Below are 19,200 nucleotides of genomic sequence, written 5' to 3'. Positions count from 1 at the left end.
AGTCTTGACAAGAAAGTTTAAAAAAAAAACACACAAAAACCCTTAGCTTTAGAAACACCAAATTTCCCAAGGTCAGGGGCATTTTCTGTCTTCTTCCCTGGCATATGTCACCAGATTGGCTTAAATAAACCCTTTTAAAAATTAGAAAAACAAAAAAGGTTCCCAAAGTCAGAAAAGTGCTAACAGAAGATAACCTTACCATAAAGTTCCAATGTTATCCAACCTTATCCATTCGTCAATCTCAAATTTCTGTATCTATTTTTTTAAGTGATGTGCATAAGCAAATATAGTATACAAACTGAAATGCAGGTCCACATATTTTGGAAAAGGAATTGAAAATAGAAAACTAGTGAAACAGCTTCAAAATTCTGTTCAGCACAATTCGCAGTACATGGATCACCATGGGCTGCTCGTTTTGATTACTTGCAGAACCTAAAGTGGTACTGCAGCATTCTAATACCAACTGTAGACCCTCATAGGAACCTGGACATTTTCTCCAGGCACCAATAAATTCACGATTTGTAGCCCTAACTCTTAGAGTAATGCAATTTGGAATACTTACAACAATAATGACTTTCTCTTTAGAATTTTTTTTATTTTAGCAGATTTGCTAACAAACTCCAAAGAGCAGTACAGTAGGACCAATGATTCTCAAAGAGGGCCATGTGGGAGGGTAAAGAGCCAAACTGTCTCCATCACCCCTCACTCAGGGACAGATGACAATCTCTAGGTGTATATGAGAGGAAAAGAATACAGACCCAGCTGGCATGGCTCAGTGGTTGAGTGTCAACCTATGAATCAGGAGGTCATGGAATGTCAGGGCACATGCCCAGGATGGGAGCTCAGTCCCCAGTGTGGAGCATGCAAGGGGCAGCTGATCAATGGTTTGTTCTCATTATGTGTGTGTGTGTGTGAAAATAATTCAGTATTATGATTTTTATATCTTGAGGGAAACACTGATTTTTATAATAAAATCATAAAAGATTAAAAAAAACTAGGTGACTACTATAAAAAAGATTGAGAAACACTAATAATTACTAAAAATGCTGTAAAGGAAGGAAGTTTTAAAAAAAACTGATCATTTAGCTGGGAGCTTAAGAAAATTTTCTTGGTAAGAGGTGACAGAGGGACAGGGAGGAGCATGCAGTACCCTCAGTGTTCCAGTTTCCGCCCCCATCCCATACTTGTCTAGTTCATGAGCAAGCTGTGAATTTGGAAGGCTTAATCTGTGACTTGACTGGTTTGATTAAAGTCCACGTTAAGTTGAAATATTTGGCATTGTGCTTCAGCACTGAAACAGATAAATATAGCTCTTGCCAAGTGGCAATTCCTAAAGTTTAAGGTTTTTGATTGGGTGTAAAGGTGGCTGGGAAAATAAAGAGAGGAAGATTTGATAGTAAGAAAGAAACCAAACCAAACTAAACAAATCAAGAGTTTCCGAGCTCTGTAAGAAAAATTTACTTAATTTATTTAGTAAATACTGTGTTTTAAATTTTTTTTAATTTATTTTTATCACCATTTATGAGAAAGTACAAAGGTTGTGATCTTGCCATTCTAGAATTTGCTCAACTTCTTAAATATTAGGCTTATGAAGTAAGGTTTTACTGGAATACTCATCATTAATTTTATTATATTACACAAAAATGGTAATTGTGGCATGTGAACTTTGTAGAGGGCAGTTCAAACCACAGTTCCTTATGGTTTGATTTTAGCTATTTCTAGAACATTCAATTCAACCAGAAACAGGATTCTGGAAATTTTTGTGGGTGTTAGGTTGATTTGGCTAATTGATATTTACCTTTACCCTTTTCCACATAGGCAAGGAGTTGGGAGATGGCATAGACAAAGATAAGGGTCCAGAGCATTCTTTGAAAGCGATAATGAGAACAAACTAGACTAGAGCCTACTAGGGTTGGAAGGTGAAGTAGAATTGCTCAATGAAGTCCAAGGTGGGGCAGCTACCCCAGAAACCTGTGAGTCTGAGAATTAATGTCATAAGCCAGTAAACTGTGGGGTGTTTTATTTGCAGAATAATCATAGCTGATCTAATAAATAAATTAACATAAGTTCAATTAACAGGAGAAAAACAAATTTAATTTTGAACATACAAGAGCCCATAAAACTATGAGACTTAAAGAAGTGACCAGCCGAAACCGGTTTGGCTCAGTGGTAGAGTGTCGGTCTGAGGACTGAAAGGTCCCGAGTTCGATTCCGGTCAAGGGCATGTACATTGGTTGTGGGCACGTCACCAGTGGGGGGTGTGCAGGAGGCAGCTGGTCGATGTTTCTCTCTCATCGACGTTTCTAACTCTTCCTCCCTCTCCCTTCTTCTCTGTAAAAAATCAATAAAATATATATTTTTTAAAAGTGACCAAAGCAGGAAGCTTTTATACTTTTTAGGCAAATTAGCAATCAATTTTTGAAGACCTGGCAAGACAAAGACTTTTGGGCTTGGGGTAGAAAACTATTGGGGAAGTAACAAGTTTATTTATACAGCCTTCTCCACCCCAAGTTCCCTGTCTCGGATGCTGAGGATGCCTCTACTCTCCTATTTCCGAGGGATAGAGAAGGGTCAGAGTGTTCTTCCTGCACTAGCTGTTTCTCAAGAGGCTTTAATTCAAATTAATCAATATACCGGTGGCATGTTTAGGATGACATTTTCTGCTCACCTTCACTTGCTATCCTTTCCCTGTTCTGGGCTTGAGCTTGAAGAGAGAGAGGCTCATGCAGGCTGGGAAGGATGTTCTACAATGGAGTTCTCTCACTGGGAGGAAAAGAACAGGAAAAAAAATGCAATGTATCTTGGCGTCATCCCTTCTTCCTTTTTTTTTTTTTTTTTTTTTTTCTATAAATGACCTTCATAAGTTCTATTTTTTTTTTTATTTCTTCCTCTTCTTATGCATGCAGGCACTAGATATTTTAAGGTCCCCGTCACAGAGCATTCTATTAGCTTCATGTAATGATTTTTTTAAAAAAAGGATATTCTGGAGACCTGTGGTAGACCAGAAGCCAGGTAACTTCAGCTTTTCCGTTTCCTCTTTGAGTGACAGCCAAATAGTAACAGATGCACTGAAACCTGTTAGTGTGATGCTGTGCGGTGTCACAGAGCCCCAGTAGCCAGATGTGCGGAAGTAGCTGCTAAATTAAAGGCTAGTAAAAATGGATTTAATCTTTCATTATGTTGAAAGAGAACTCATTATGAAATTAGGTTTAAAAAAATGGTTTATACTTAAAGGAGGAATTAACAGCTTAGAGAAATAGATGTTTTTTTCTTTCAGCGTGCTCTTGTGAATTCAGAAATCCCGAGTTGTGAGTCAGTGAAAAGATCCCAACAGGTAACATTGTTAATCTGTCTTTTCTTCTCCTGGGAAATCAGATCTGAGAGACTTGAAGCAAAATATAGAGCCTACCACTCATCAAATATCCAGAGAAACTTGTGGTAGAAACAGCAAGAGACCAAGACAAAAATAAAACAAATAAGTGGGCCCAATTGCAAGACATATCGAGAGTGGGTTTTAGTTGGTACAAAATTCTGGAAAGCAAGGTGATGGTCAAGTTACGAACTTCTTGAGGGCAGAAGCCGTGTTTTCTTTACCCTGCACTCCCTATAGCTCTAAGCAGCACAGAGTAGGTGCTTAGTGTTTGCAGTGTTAAAAACCTGGAGACTGCCGAAACCGGTTTGGCTCAGTGGATAGAGCATTGGCCTGTGGACTGAACGGTTCGATTCTGGTCAAGGGCATGTACTGGTCAAGGGCATGTACCGGTCAAGGGCATGTACCAGTGGGAGGTGTGCAGGGGGCAGCTGGTCGATGTTTTTCTCTCATCGACGTTTCTAACTCTCTATCCTTCTCAATTCCTCTCTGTGTAAATCAATAAAATATATTTTAAAAAAACAAAAAAAACCCAAAACCTGGAGACTTACTTGGTCTAGAAAAGACAAGCATGTACCTATGTTCTCTCTGCCAATTTTTTCTGTTCTTTGCACTTCACCAAATTGGTGACAGAAAAGCAGGAGTCCTCAGTCTTTTGTACTATCCGTTCTAAGCCTGGTTCTCACCACAATTTGCCCCACCCCAACCCTTTTATTTTACTCAGTAGAAAAGAGATGAATTATATTGCCGAAACCTGTTTGGCTCAGTGGATAGAGTGTCAGTCTGCGGACTGAAAGGTCCTGGGTTTGATTCCGGTCAAGGGCTTGTACCTTGGTTGCGGGCACATCCCCATTAAGGGGTGTGCAAGAGGCAGCTGATCGATGATTCTCTCTCATCGATGTTTCTAATTCTCTATCCCTCTCTCTTCCTCTCTGTGAAAAAATCAATAATATATATACAAAAAAGCCACTAGGGCTCCTGTTTTTCCAGCCAAGAGACTATTACAGGCATACCTAGGAGATATTGTAGGGTCAGTTCTAAACTATGTGTTGTAATCTTTTATGCTGGTGGAGGGTCTTGCAATTTGAAAAATACCCAATGTCTAAGATGTGCAATTAAGGTATGCCTGTATTGGTTGGAATAGAGTTTAATATTTCACTCCCAAATCTTCAGGGCACAGGGCACTAGGAGAGTGCTCTTCTGACCGAAGTACCTGCCCCTCTGTTCCCTCTGTAGTCCTCCCTGTGTTTCACAGGAACAGAGCCAGACAGCTCTGTCTGAAGAGCTGGTTATTTTTTTTTTTTTAAGAAAGTTTCCACAATCATAAAAACAATAGAGTTTATTATTAAAAATTATGGTAGAGAACTGTATGGAATAACAAGAAAGAGTTCCAACCTTTGCCATCCTGTTACTGATTCATTCACCTGAGGTCACAAACGCATGTGTCTTGACTTCAAGAAATTCAGATTATGTCAGTGTCAGCATTGGAAAAAAGAAAGATCTTACATTCAAAACAATTCTGTCTACGAGCCTTCTAATCATTGATTTGACAGCTTTGATAAAGTGTTGGTCAGGTACTATAAAAATTTTTTTAAGTTATTATGCCTAGCACACCCCATGTGTGGTACAAACTGCCAAATGTACACCCTGTATTCTCCTTCATACATCCTGGATTCCTAGGGAGAGGGTGTATGACGTGGGCATGTTTCGTGTGCTTGATATCTATAAATATACTCAGAGGCTGCTCAAAGCTGCTCACTGTTATTTCGGCACATTCACTATTCCCGGTTTTGACACACACCCGCACCCTCACAAAAAAAGGAGTAAAACTGAATTTTACTTCTGCTAAGATGACAATGATTCCAGAGAAATTTCTGTAAAACTAGTAGATATCCCTTTTTTAGGTGTACTTCACCCCAAAGATGCAAAATTCACTTATAGTTTGTCCTCAGCAATGTGTGTCACATTCTGTTTTCACTCCATTTTCCTGACCTTCAATGTTGAATTCCAGAGGCTGACATCTATCTGTGTAGGCCTCCCCCTGCTTTCTGCAGTTTGGTTCCGGGCTTTTATTCTCCCAGTGTGTGCTCTGACTCTATTTCTTTTTGTTGTTACTGTTCCAAGAGTTATTTTTCTAAATAAATCTTGGTTGTTCAGATTATTACAGTTGTTCCTCTCCCCCCCACCCCATAGCTCCCCTTCACCTGGTTCCCATCTCTCACCCTATCCTTACCCACCCCTCACTGTTCTCGTCCATAGGTGTATGATTTTTGTCCAGTCTCTTCCCACACCCTAAACACTCCCTTCCCCCTTCAGAATTGTCAGTCCACTTCCTTTCTATGCTCCTGATTCTATTGTAGTCACCAGTTTAATCTGTTCATCAGATTTTTTATTCACTTGATTTTTAGATTCACTTGTTGATAGATATGTATTTGTTGTCACTTTGTTGTTCATAATTTTTATTTTTAACTTTTTCTTCTTCTTCTTAAAGAATACCCTTCAGCATTTCATATAATACTGGTTTGGCAATGATGAACTCCTTTATCTTTTTCTTGTCTGTGAAGCTTTTTATCTGATCTTCAATTCTGAATGATTGCTTTGCTGGGTAGAGTAATCTTGGTTGTACATTCTTGCTATTCATCACTTTGAATATTTCTTGCTACTCCCTTTTGGCCTGCATAGTTTCTGTTGAGAAATCAGCTAACAGTCATATGGGTGCTACTTTATAGGTAACTAACTGTTTATCTCTTGCTGCTTTTAAGATTCTCTCTTTGTCTTTGCCCTTGGCATTTTAATTATGATGTGTCCTGATGTGGTCCTCTTTGGATTCGTTTTGTTTGGGGTTCTCTGCACTTCCTGAACTTGTAAGTCTATTTCATTACAAGTAAATTCTGTAACAATATGAACAAAAACAAAAAAATGGTAGAAAGGATTCAGTACATACTATCAGATTATCACATTTAATCTATCAATCTCAATGAGAAGCCCCAAAGATGCTTATGATCTCAATGACTTAGAAACACCACAACCCAATGTAAGGATTTAGGAAACACAGCAAGCTGATGTGACATCCTTGACCACATTTTCCATTGTCACCTGGGCCACACTGAGCATTAAGCTACTCTTGAAGCTCTCTTTGGAGTCTAGACTCCAGGCAAATCAGGCTTTGTTCACATCTTCCGACTCCATTTCTTGGTTAAAGCTTTTCTGTCTTTTTTCAGAAATCCGAACCCACAAGTCTTCCATCCATAGCTGCCTCTACCTACTGCTGTTGTCTGAACTGACCTGGAGGACAGGACTTTAACAGCGTTCAAGGCCCGTCTCTCAGCCCTCTGGTTTCACTCAAGTGGCTTTCCTCACATAGAGCTTAATGGTTAAAAACACAGTCTCTGGAGCCAGGTTGGGTCCAAATCTTGGCCTTGCCTTGTGTAGGTTTTGGTATCAGTATCAGTATAGGTATGGATAGGGATAGGGATAGAGATAGAGATAAGAGATGATAGAGATAGAGATAGAGATAGAGATAGAGATAGAGATAGAGATAGAGATAGAGATATAAACAGTCAAACCTTATTTCTCGAACAACTCCTGTCTCCAACAGTTCCATTCTTCATCAACTTGTTCACAGAAAAAAATGTATCCATGGTCAACCAAGACTTCAGTTTTTGACCTGACAACCCTTTCATGCTGATACCTCAGCATAACAAAAAGCATCTCTCAGGAAACAGACAAAGGGAAGAATGCTTTTGTTGCTGGCAAAATTGATGATTAGCACAATTTTAAAACATAAAGAGTGCTAATGTTGCTATGGGTGTGAAAAACTGTTGTTGATTGGATAAAGTAAGAGCAGTTAGCCGGTGATAGCATTTTGGAGCCATGAAAAATTCAATCAAGGCCAGTAGGGGGTGGTTTGATAAATTTAAGAAGAGAAGTGTTTATTGATAGATTAAATAGTATATCAGACATGTACTGTATATAAGAAAAGTTTAAACAGGGGACAATTTGTGGGCCTAGGACAGATTAATGCAACATACATTATTTCTAATGGGAAAAAGTGATTCAGTTTTTCAACAAATCATTTTTTGAACAGACTTCCATAATGAATTAAGTTTGAGAACTGAGGTCCCACTGTAGATATATAGATATAGGTATAAGTATAGATATACATATAGCAAGGAATTGTAACCACACAGAAAATTCTTTTCTTTAATCTGACCTTTTCTCCTTCTTTCCTTTTCATTCAAACTGGCCTTGTCCAGAGTAGGAACATCCTGACTCACCTACTTTTCTCTCCCTTACAGGTCCACTCCCTTAATCAGTAAGCCCTGAGCACAATGAGTTTCTGTTCAGCATCAAATAATCTTAGGAACACAGCCTTGGGTCTGCTGACCTAGTCAAACTAGAGATAACATCTAGGCCTCAGTCCTGTTTTGCTCCAGACTCAGAAAAGTTGCACGACTCCACTGATCACACCCTTGTGAAACCAGACCGAGCGTCGCCATGACTGGTGTCATGAGCAGATGCAGTGATCAACTACTCCCTACCCTTTGTAATAGCTCACCTGTGCTTCTGGGTTTGGTGCATTTCCTTAAAAATAAACCTTTACTTTACTGTAAACTATTCGTCTTTGATTGGCCTTGATGCTTGAGGCCAAACAAACCCGTTTAGTTTGGCAACAGAACTAGCTTATGCAACTACGGAGTCTAGCCAGGCAAGTCCAAAATCTACAGAGCAGGGGGAGAGGCTGGTGCCACCAAAGCTGTGCTCAAGCCGTGAGCCCACGAACCCTGTGTCTGGTGCTCGTCAGTCAGCTGAGCAACACTCCTGCTGTGGGAGTGCACTGACCACCAGGGAGCAGCTCCTGCATTGGGTATCTTACCCTTGGAGGTCAGTACATGTCACAGTGACTGGTCAAATCGTCGTTTGGTTGTTCAGTCAAATATATAATATATATTAGTTTAACTCACACATTGTTGTTCTATGTGATGTACGGTATTTAGATCAATTATCAACAGTGGAAAATCAGAAGATTTCACATAAAAATCAGAATTTTAGGCTTCCCTTGAAGTATCAGAGGATCTAGCAACATGGCCTGAATTTTCAAATGGCACAAGCAGCTCAGATCTGAGGAGTAGCTGTTCCTTCTTCCTGGGCATAAGCAATTCCTCTCAGTTCACCACCTTTCCCACCCCAACTTTCATGTCAGATGCCAGTTGCTATTTATCATCTTACAGCTGGCTTGATTAGTCGATGAAGTTACTTTCCTGGCCTCCGGTAGGCATTTGGTCTGGGGGTTCCTGGTCTAGTGGGTTGTATTTGATAATACACTAATAAAACACTTTTTAACTCTGCAAAAATAATTCTGCTTCTGTGATATACTTTGATGTTCATAATAAATTAAAGATGCATGTAGGCCAAGTATTATTAGTTCTATTTTTCACATGAGGTACTGAAAAATTGGAGTGACTAATTTATGAGTCTGGGTATAGAGGTGGTTCTAGAATTCAAATTTCCTGATGAGCCATCCTAAGGAGTACTGCAGGGGGATCTCACCCCACCCCAACTTTCCTACTACAAGATTTCAGACTGAAGTAGTCAAAGATTGGGGAGGGAAGAAAAATAACACAGAGTTAAGTTTGAAATTTTACTATTACTTAAGACCGAATTGTGGCTTTTTGGGACTATACTTGGCTGAAGGACTCCACACTTAATCTTAGGGTAGGAGCAGATAACACCAATGAATACATGTTTATTTAAAAGGACAAAAATTGCATTTTCTAGGCAATTAAAATGTGTCATATGCCTTCAACTTAGCAGTTACACATAGACAGATGCATATACACATTTTTCCCCCTTTTACATGCATAGGATCATACTATACACAGTATTTTGTAACTTCCCTTTTGCTTTCAATAGTATGTCTTCTTTTTATGATATTAAGTAGTTTTATAATGTGTCAATTTTAATGTTCCACAATAGTCCATTACACAGTGGTATTATAATAGTATTTGGCCAGTTATTTATTGGTCAATTTAAAATTTCAATTTATTGTTATAGAAATATATTGCACTAAATGTTCTGGTAGCTGACCCATCATGTGCATCTATGAGTACTTCCTTAAATTATTTTTTAAAATTGATTTTTAGAGAGAGGAAGGGGGAGAAAGAGAGAAACATTGATTGATTGCCTCCCACCCCAACTGGGGATGGAACCTGCAACCTGCCTATGTGCTCTGACCAGGAATAAAACCAATCAACTGAGCCATCAAGCCACCTAACCAGGACTATTTCCTAACACTTTTGATGCACATGTAATGTCTCCTTAATCAATGCGCTCCCTTCTAAATTCTTCTGTCATCTTGGTCTGTCCACTTCAGTCAGATAAATGTCACTAAATTAATGCCTGCATATTTTATTTCCTTGTTAAAAAGCCTCAGTGTCTTCTAGCTGGTTAATTAATATTAAACCAATATCATCTAGGCACAGGGAATCTCCTGGGAAAACATCTTGACTTTCCTGTCCAACCTCACCTACTACTTTTCAACTCCAATTGAGGCAGACCTATAAATTCTGCCAGGCCCACCATTTACTTTTTTCCTTCCTGATATGAGGAACCTTCCCCTTTTCTTCTATACTAATCTAAACCTTATGTTTCTCCTAAAGCCCAGATCAAATTATACTTTTTCCAGAAAGTGTTTCTGGGATAACCCATCCTAAAATGATCTTTTCATGCATGTATCATACACCCCTATAAATTTAGGAATGCACATATATCTCACTTCCTCAGGGTAAGCAAGCTGCTCCCAGACAGGTTTTTTTTTTTTTTTTTTTTTTTTTGTTTTGTTTTTTTAAATCTTTCTCCAAAGCCAACACTGTGCAAGTGCTGAATCTCAAAAAGAACTGTAAAAGTGTAAGATAAGTTACTGGAGAAAGTTCTGAAATATTACCCTAGTGCCTTTAGAATCAGTTATACTCCTATATGAAATCGAGTGAGTGGACCTCATAAATTTTCAAGGTGGTTTCAGCCATACTTTGCTAATAACGTAATTATAACTAGTCATAGATGAAACATAAGTAATTTTCTACTGGTTCTTTGAAAGACATCTCCACTTCCTTGCATAAATTGTATGGGCTGAAAATCAGGATAAAAGAAATATCTCTCAATGATGATTTAATCACCACAGTTACCAAAGTAGTCAGCGATGGCCATATGACATGGATTTTGAAAACCACTTCGGTGAGATTCCATTGTATAAGGATATTTTTGTTCACAGATTATGTTATAAAATAGAACCAATGAATTTTAAAATTATTCTAGACACTGAACATTAAGAAAACCAACTTTAGTTCATTTAAAAATACATTGTTTTTCTTCCACCCCCCCAAAGTATGGTACTTCACTGATCCAAAAATACTGCACATTCAAATCAACTGTAATTATGAACATAATCTTCCCACAGTTAGAGCTTTAAAAATAGATTGTGCTAAATAAAATGCATGTTGCTGTAATATTTAAATATGCTTCAAAGTAAATAATTATAAGCAGGCATGTAATTGCTATGGTTTCAGGAACTAAAGCACACAAAAAATAATAATTTCAGCAGCTTTTGACCTACATACAATGAACAGATATTCACCACAACCCAGCTCTTCAAGATCTCCCTCATCCCCTGAACTTTCAAAGGAAAGCTTTCTCCTTGAACAAGATGACTGAAATGAAATGTAATGGAGAGGAAAAAGTACAGGTTGAAACAAAATATAGGAGAAAACAGAAAGAGAGAATCTAGAAATACTAAGGATTTCTGGACATGTACTAGTAAATCCATTTCTAAATAAACAGTTTTTACTAGAGAAGTAGTGACTTTGAATCTTGCTCCCTGAGGATTAGAGTAAAAATAAGATTTCCAAAAGCATGTGTGTTGTTTGGTGAGGGGAGAGAAAAATGGTCTGTGGTACTAAGGTGTATGGGAGAGTATCTACCTTGCAGGGCCATATTTAATCGAACGCATCAGCCAGACTTCTGGTGTTAAAACCTTCCCTGAAATTAATTTCGGTTAGAATCCTGGAGGCATTGGCAACTGGCAGCTAGCTCGCCCTGCCTGGGTTCCCTGCGGCTACAGCAAATTGGCAGCAAGACTTCCTTAGCAGCTGCTAATGGGCTGATGGTACCATACAGCATGATTTCACTAATGTAAAACAAACGAATACACATCCATACATTTCTATATATGCACCACACATGTATGTAACTGCATAGAGAAATGTTTGAAAAGACACACATAAAACGTGTTATCTCTCAGGACGGGGTTAGCCAGAGGTCAATGGGTCCTTTTACTTTACGGTTTGAAAATTTACTGTAACAATATGATCATGCATTATTTGCCTAATTTTAAAACTTGAAATTAAGAAAGCAACACAGGGATGCCAACCTATACAGAGAGAAATGTGGAGATCACACAGGAGCGTCTGGGTCTTGTAACAAAGCAGCTGGCCACAGAAAGCTGCAGTACCAGTTTCTTCAGGGGTCAATGACTTCATGAGTGATTCTATCTTTGTCCTTGTCCTGGCTTATTTACAATTTTCTGCTGGACATTTTACTCACGTATCTTGCTATTACTGCAAACTCTGCAAGCCTAAAAACAGACACATCATCATTTGTCCCATGTGATTTTCTTCTTTTTATCAATTCTATCACCATACTCCCAGGTTCAAAATCTGGGGATATTTGACTACTTCGTCTTTCTTGTGCCCACATGCAACTAATCATCAAATCGTGTTTATTCTGTCTTCACCATTGGGCCTTTCCTTTTTCATTTATAGCACACTATAGCTGGCCCTTAAACAGCAAAGGTTTTAACTGAATGGGTCCACCTATGTGTGGATCTTTTTCAATAAATTCATACAGTTTTGCAAATGTGGTTTTTTTTCTTTATGATTTTCTAAATAACATTTTCTTTTCTCTAGCTTACTTTATTGTAAGAGTACAATACATAATAATATAACATACAAAATATGTGTTAATCACTCTTTATGTTATCGGTGAGGTAAACAATAGGCTACTAGTACAGTTTTGGAGGAGTCAAAAGTTACACACGGATTTTGACTGCGCTGGAAGTTGGTGCCCTGAACCCATGCATTATTCAAGGGTCAAGTGTACTCTATTTCAAGTTTTATCATCTTACACATGAACTTTTGTAATAGCTTCCCAACTAATCTTCCTGTTTCCATTCTCTCCCATCTGTCATTCACTTTGCACATAGATGCTAGATTAAATATATTAAGAGCAGAGTTTGTTTACTCCACTACCTGGCCAAATGCATGCGTGTGTGCACATGGACAGGGACACACACACACACACAGACATACTCCCATACTTGTCTATTTATTTCATATAAAGGCTAAAATCCATTCAAGGATCCATAGAATCTGATTTTAACATTTACAGCTAGGCTTTATTTCTTATTACCCCATTCTTGGAATCATTTATTTAAATCTTTTACTGTCTACTAAACATGCCCTCTTTTCCCACTATGAGTCTTTCTCTTTCCCAAGTACTCAAGTAAGTATTTACATTATTTGTGAAGACTTTGTTGTCTGGTGTTTTTATTTAATTAACTTGATTTAGTTTCTTGGATTCATTTTTTTGTGTCTGAAGTTAAAGAATCTTTGCCTTAAGCTTTTCATTATTTCTACCCCTATACCACTCCTCATCTATTATAATGTATTCATCAAAGATGTCAATCTTGTAAGTGTTGGCTGATTGATTAAAATCAAAGAAACCTTCTCTGTACCTTCCTTATTTCTGGGGAGCATTGATTTTATGTTTCCAAAAATAAAATAAGGATAAAAATTTATATATATATAATATAGCTGTTAAAATGCATGAACTTGAGTTATAATGTATGCTCCTGGAGGTAAATGTTATAGCTGGTGTATATGAATTGTGCCAGCTGGTTCATTTAATAGTATTTGTTGCATGCACAATATGTGCCAGTACTTTTCTAAGGCCTAGGGATATGGCAGTAATCAAACAGACTAAAATTGATGCCTTCATGAAACTTACATTCCAAGGGATAAGATAGACAATAAATGAAATACAGAAGTAAAACATATAGTTTGTCAAACTGTGATAAGTGCTTTGGGCAAAAATGAACCACAAAAGGAGTTTAGGGAATGTAGAGGGTGCCAGGGGTCATTGCAACTTAAAATAGGGGATTAATATTTCCCATACCTGGCACAGAAAAAAAAAGTTGATATAATACCTAAGTAAACAATTAAGATTGGCTTGATTCAGTTTGCCTCAGAAAATGTGACTAGGAATATTTTTCTCATGATTTAATTTTAGTTGGCTTTTAACAAAGACTTCAAAATGGCAGTTTGGGTTCAGTTTTAGTTCAATGAAGAATACTTCTCATACATATGCAGCCTGAATCCAATTCTATTTTGGGGGTTGGATTATTACCAAGATCTTAACAAGGAAAATGAGGAAATATGGATGGCTGAGGAATTGACTATCCACTTATACCTACATTAAACATGCTTCTTTGCTTCCAGAAGCTGACTAGAACCAGATTAAGAACCAGAAAGGATTTCTTGGCAAAGGATCCTTACTTGCAAAAATAATTCCAAGACTTGGGCTGAGCTCAAATTTTAGGATTTATGTGGACATTCAAGACTTATCTTTTCAGATTACTATGGAAACAATTTGAACAAATAATACAAACCCCCAGAGGTTTGGTCTCAAAAGGTCTAGAGTTTAAGAAGAATATTTTTCATCTCCTCTCTTGGCATTGTCCTTTATTACAGTAAATCATTATTCTTCATTAGAAGTACGGTCATACTTCTATTAATAAAAAAGACATCTCAATGTCACACTTTATCATAAAAATGTAATTAAAATAATATACAAAGCATTGGGAATACATTCTAGGAGGAGGGATAGTAAGGGATAGGGTATAAATGAACCCAAGGGAAGTTATCCCTTATATTATTAATATGTAAGCCTCTGATCATTTTGTTAACTGACAGTAGATAATTTCTTAGTTTGGTTGAAAAGATGAATGGAGAACACTGAAGACCTGCAGATGGTGAAGGTTAGAGGTGATAGATAAATTGATGCCAGAAAGAAACAAGGGGAAAGAATGGAGAAGGTGACAGTGCCAGAAAGCAAACATTTCCTAATTTTGTTTAGAGTCCATGCTATTTACAGCTGTGATGGACAAACTGAAGCTGTGTGTAGAAGTTTGTGTGTATGTGCATGGCCACAACCTAATAATGCTCCCATTATTTGTCAGGACTTTTTACTTGATTTGTCCTCCCCCCTCCCTTCCCCCTCCCCCCAAGCATTGCTGACTGTGTAGATAGATGTTTAGTCCTAGATAATTCTGTAATGAAGTATTACATCACCAGACTACATAAATAGATATCATGTAGCTATATATAAGTAAAGTAGATTAAGTAAATTTCCTTTTCTTAAAAAAAGCACAGAGAAACTGCTTACCTGATATTCGTTAGTGTGAAGTCTATTTTTGGATGCTTACTGCACCAAATACTTCCGACAGATTCCCAATTAAACTTTGCAGCAAACAACTTGCTTTCATTTCTCCAGGAACCTCCGATACAGGATAATGGCAGGTGTGCTGCCCTGGAAGTAAGGAAAGTAACTTAAAGATAATAAACACAAGGAAGCAAAAACTTAAAAAATATTAATAAAAGGAAGCAAGTATTTGTAAACTGAGTTCATATAAATGAAGGACTCCTTCAATGAAAGATTATCTACTCATTGGGAGAAGATTCACATCACCCCATATAACACCCCAAAGCTTGTATTAAATACCTTAGTGTATTGACAAATCCATTTGCTAAATAGCAGTCTCACAAGACTATTTTGAAATACTTCATAATATTTTATGCACTCTAAACTGCTTCCAAATAAAAAGAATAAAAGCAAAAACCTCACTTTAAAATTAGACAAACAACTCAAGTAATTCATTTCAGATTAAGTCTTTCAGAAACAAGACTTTTTGAAGGCCTCTATCTTCTTTTTATAAAAATACATTTTTTATTGACTTTAGAGAGGAAGGGAAAGGGAGAGGGAGAGAGAGAGAAATATCAATGATGAGAATCATTAGTCGGCTGCCTTCTGCACAACCCTGCAGTGGAATCAAGCCTGCAACCTGGGCATGTGCGCTGACAGGGAATCAAACCGTGATCACCTGATTCATAGGTAGATGCTCAACCACTGTGCCATGCCAGCCAGGCCCCATCTTCTTAAATACTCTATTTTTGAATGACTGATGCTTTTTAAAAAAAATAAGTCTTTATTGTTCAGATTATTACAATTGTTTCTCCCCATCCCCCCTTAGCTCCCCTCCACCTGGTCCCCACTCCACCCTCTGCCCTTACCTCCACTCTCCCCCCCCCCCCCCCAAATAGGTATATGATTTGAGTGATGCTTTTTATACTTGGTTTATTTATTTATTTATTTATTTAAATATATTTTATTGGTGGTTTTTTTTTTACAGAGAGGAAGAGAGAGGGACAGAGAATTAGAAACATCGACCAGCTGCCTTCTGCGCACCCCCTACTGGGGATGTGCCCACAACCAAGGTACATGCCCTTGATCGGAATAAAACCCAGGACCTTTCAGTCCACAGGATGATGCTCTGTCCACTGAGCCAAACCGGTTTCGGCTATACTTGCTATATTTATACTGGAAGGAATTACAAAAAAATGGATCTTTCATATTCTTTAATGAAATTTAAGTCTCTTCTTTACAGAAGCAATTCTCAGTTCCGGGATTCCTGCCATGTGGTATGTTTGTGCCTGCCGTGTCATATCATGCATTTCTGTTGCAGCATCTGATCTCAACTCACTCTAAGTAATTTTTGCCATCAGCTACTGTCATGGACTTGTCTCTCTGTGTGGTTGTTGTTGTTTAATTTATTGGGGTGACACTGGTTAGTAAAATTGTATAGGCTTCAGGGGTACAATTTTATAATACATCATCTGTATATTGAATCGTGTGCTCACCACCCCAAGTCAAGTCTCCTTCCATCACCATTTATTCCCCCATTTTTCACAACTGATATCCTGGCTACTTACATTAGCTTTAGGTTATGGTTACTAATTTACCTAAGGAATTATTCTATTTCACTTTATAGAAACAGATGGCTTTTTCAAAAATCTCATTCCTCAATGAGGAAGGAAGAGCTCATCTAAAGAATAATTAGTAGGTAGGTGGAGTTAATAACCTGAGCATTGAGAGGTCAAACACCTGTATCTATCCAATCAGTTCTTATGCCAAAGGAAATATAAGTAAGAAAATTTTGGTGGCCTTGGGTATCTATTCCTAATCATCTGCGTTCTTTACTTGAGAAAATGGTGAAACTGACACACAAAAGAAGATGTATGAAAAGTTTTCCCCCCGACAGATGATTTCTGTTCATCCTGACAAGCATTTTTGTTGTGGATGGTGAGACAGGATTAAGTGCTGAGGCTGCATCTGGCCAAGCGCCAGTTTTGTGGACTTACTTGGCCCACACAAAGATGAAAATGGAAACTTTGGCCTCATAAATTGCTAGGAATCTCAGGCAGGCCTGCTCATGTTTCAGAGCCAGAGGTTTCATCACCATCTTTTCAGAAAACAACAAAAGCTCAGTGTAGATTAACATTTTCAAATTGTTCAGATGAGATGCCTGACTAAATCTAAGCTTAGGCTACCAAGACACTTCTCCCGATTCTCCTCTGGCTGCTCCTTCTCTGGCTGCTTTACTGAATCCTCATTTTTTTTTTTTTTTTGTCTTAATGTTGGAGTGCCCCGGGACTCACTCCTTGGTTCTCTTCTTTTCTCCAGATACATTATCTAGTTGATCTCAACCAGTCCCCGGACTTTAAATACCATCTATATGTTGTTAACCTACACATTTCAGTCTACAGCAGATACATATCTGTCTATACCTATCTTTTCACTTGGATGTGTAATAGGTATTCAAATTTACCATATCTAAATCAGTGTACAAATACTCCCTTCCCATCGCCTGCACCCCCCAAATCTGTTTCTTCTCCATCTTCCCAATCTCTATAAATGTCAACTCCACTTTCCCAAGAGCCCAGACCAAACCCTTGGGATCATCATTGACTCTGCTCTTTCTCTTATACTCACAGCAATTCTTTCAGCAATTGTTGTGTGCTTTAATAGAATCAGAATCTGACCATCCTCTCCATCACTCTGACTTAAGTCCAGGTCACGTTTATTTTTCATCCCACTAGGCAGTGTTTTTTCAACCTTTTTTGGGCAAAGGCACACTTGTTTCATGAAAAAAATCACGAGGCACACCACCATTAGAAAATGTTAAAAAATTTAACTCTGTGCCTATATTGACTATATGTAAAGTAATTCTCTTGAATAGGAATCAAATAAACACAAAGAAAGTATTTTATAATTACTTTATTATGAAATATTAAGTAAACAAAATAGTGAAAAATTATAAAATTCTTGTCTTGTCTGCACCTACGGCACACCAGGCAACATCTCGCGGCACACTAGTGTGCCGCGGAACAGCGGTTGAAAAATACTGCACTAGGCTAATCTGCTTGCTTGCTCTCTTGCTTCCCTACATATATATGTTGCTCATATAGCAAGCAGTCATTTAAAAAACACACATAAAACTTATGCACCTTTTGAAACATACACATAAATGGTGATCACCTCCATGCACCCATCACACAGCATCCAAAATTGATATTTGCCTATCTTCTTTTTTTCTATTCCTTCCCCCACTTTTTTTTTTTGTATTGTAGAATAGTTTAAAACCAATTGCAGCAAAGCCATCCTTTTAATCATTAGATCAAGCTGCTCACAACGTTCTAGTTGGTTCTTTTCTCATGAAAGCCAAATCCTTTATGGTGTCTTATAAAGCCTATGTAATCTTTCACCGCTCCTCCCACACCATCTCCCACCATCTCCTTCTGTCCTCACTGTGTTACTCCAGACATTCCAACCTTCGCTGCCATCAGCATCACCTGGAAGGCTGGTCCCAGCACAGACTGCCCCACCCCCAGAGTTTCCCATTCAGCAGATCTGAAGTGGGCTTGGGGAACTCGTATTTCTAACATGTTCCCAGACACTATTGCTGTCCAGCGGGCATACTTGAGGATCCACCTGCTATCCTGCTCTCCTTTTATTCTCAACAGGCCAGGCAAGATTTTGCATAGGAGTCTCTGCAATTGCTCTTCCCTATGCCCCGAGTCCATTCATTTTATGCCATCTCTGTTAAAATGGTTATCTTTTGAGAGGCCTCCCCTGAGCACTCCTTAAATTAACATCCCATCTCTTTACTCTTCATAGGAGGCATCGTTTCGTGTCTCTCTCATCGGTCTAATGGTATCCTGGTGTGGAAACCCTGCTGAGTGGGTGCTCACTTCACCGGAGTGGACCCTGTACTGCGGAAGCTTCTTGCCTGGGACACGAGACGGGCAGATTCATTTCTTCTTGCCTCAGTGTCACCATTTGCAAAGGAATTTCGGTTGGCGGTGCTTATTAGCCTTTCCACCTCCCTCCCTGGGCAGAGGCTCATCAAATCAAAAGAGAATAACGTGGACAAGCGTGTGAAGCAGAGCAATCAGCGGATTGCGAGCGCGATTAGGCTGTGCTTTCGGGCACCCTTTTCCCGCACAGACAACACCCCACCTCCAATCTCCCAGCTTCCCGCCGGGGGGACCCGCAACACCCACTGCAGGCGCCCCTGCCCCGGGCCGCCCCGCCCCGCCGCGGCAGCAGCAGGAGGAGGAGGAGGAAGAGGAGGAGGAAGAGGAGGCGCCGAGGGAGGGGTC

The 19,200-nt window shown here is 38.7% G+C and overlaps 1 long non-coding RNA gene across 1 annotated transcript; it reads right to left on the bottom strand.

Annotated features, from left to right (window-relative positions):
• Window positions 1–4,701: 4,701 nt before the first annotated feature.
• On the bottom strand, window positions 4,702–18,616 carry LOC311622707. Its single transcript, XR_014795017.1, has 3 exons — window positions 18,530–18,616; window positions 14,867–15,010; window positions 4,702–6,261 (listed from the first exon to the last, which is right to left on the bottom strand). It is a non-coding gene; the product is annotated as an uncharacterized lncRNA (long non-coding RNA).
• Between the last annotated feature and the right edge of the window lie 584 nt (window positions 18,617–19,200).

This window comes from Pipistrellus hanaki, assembly GCF_964339955.1.
Source record: "Pipistrellus hanaki genome assembly, chromosome: 5".
NCBI classification, from domain to species: domain Eukaryota; kingdom Metazoa; phylum Chordata; class Mammalia; order Chiroptera; family Vespertilionidae; genus Pipistrellus; species Pipistrellus hanaki.
Note: the sequence above shows the minus strand (reverse complement) of the source record. Positions and strands in the feature narration are given on the sequence as shown.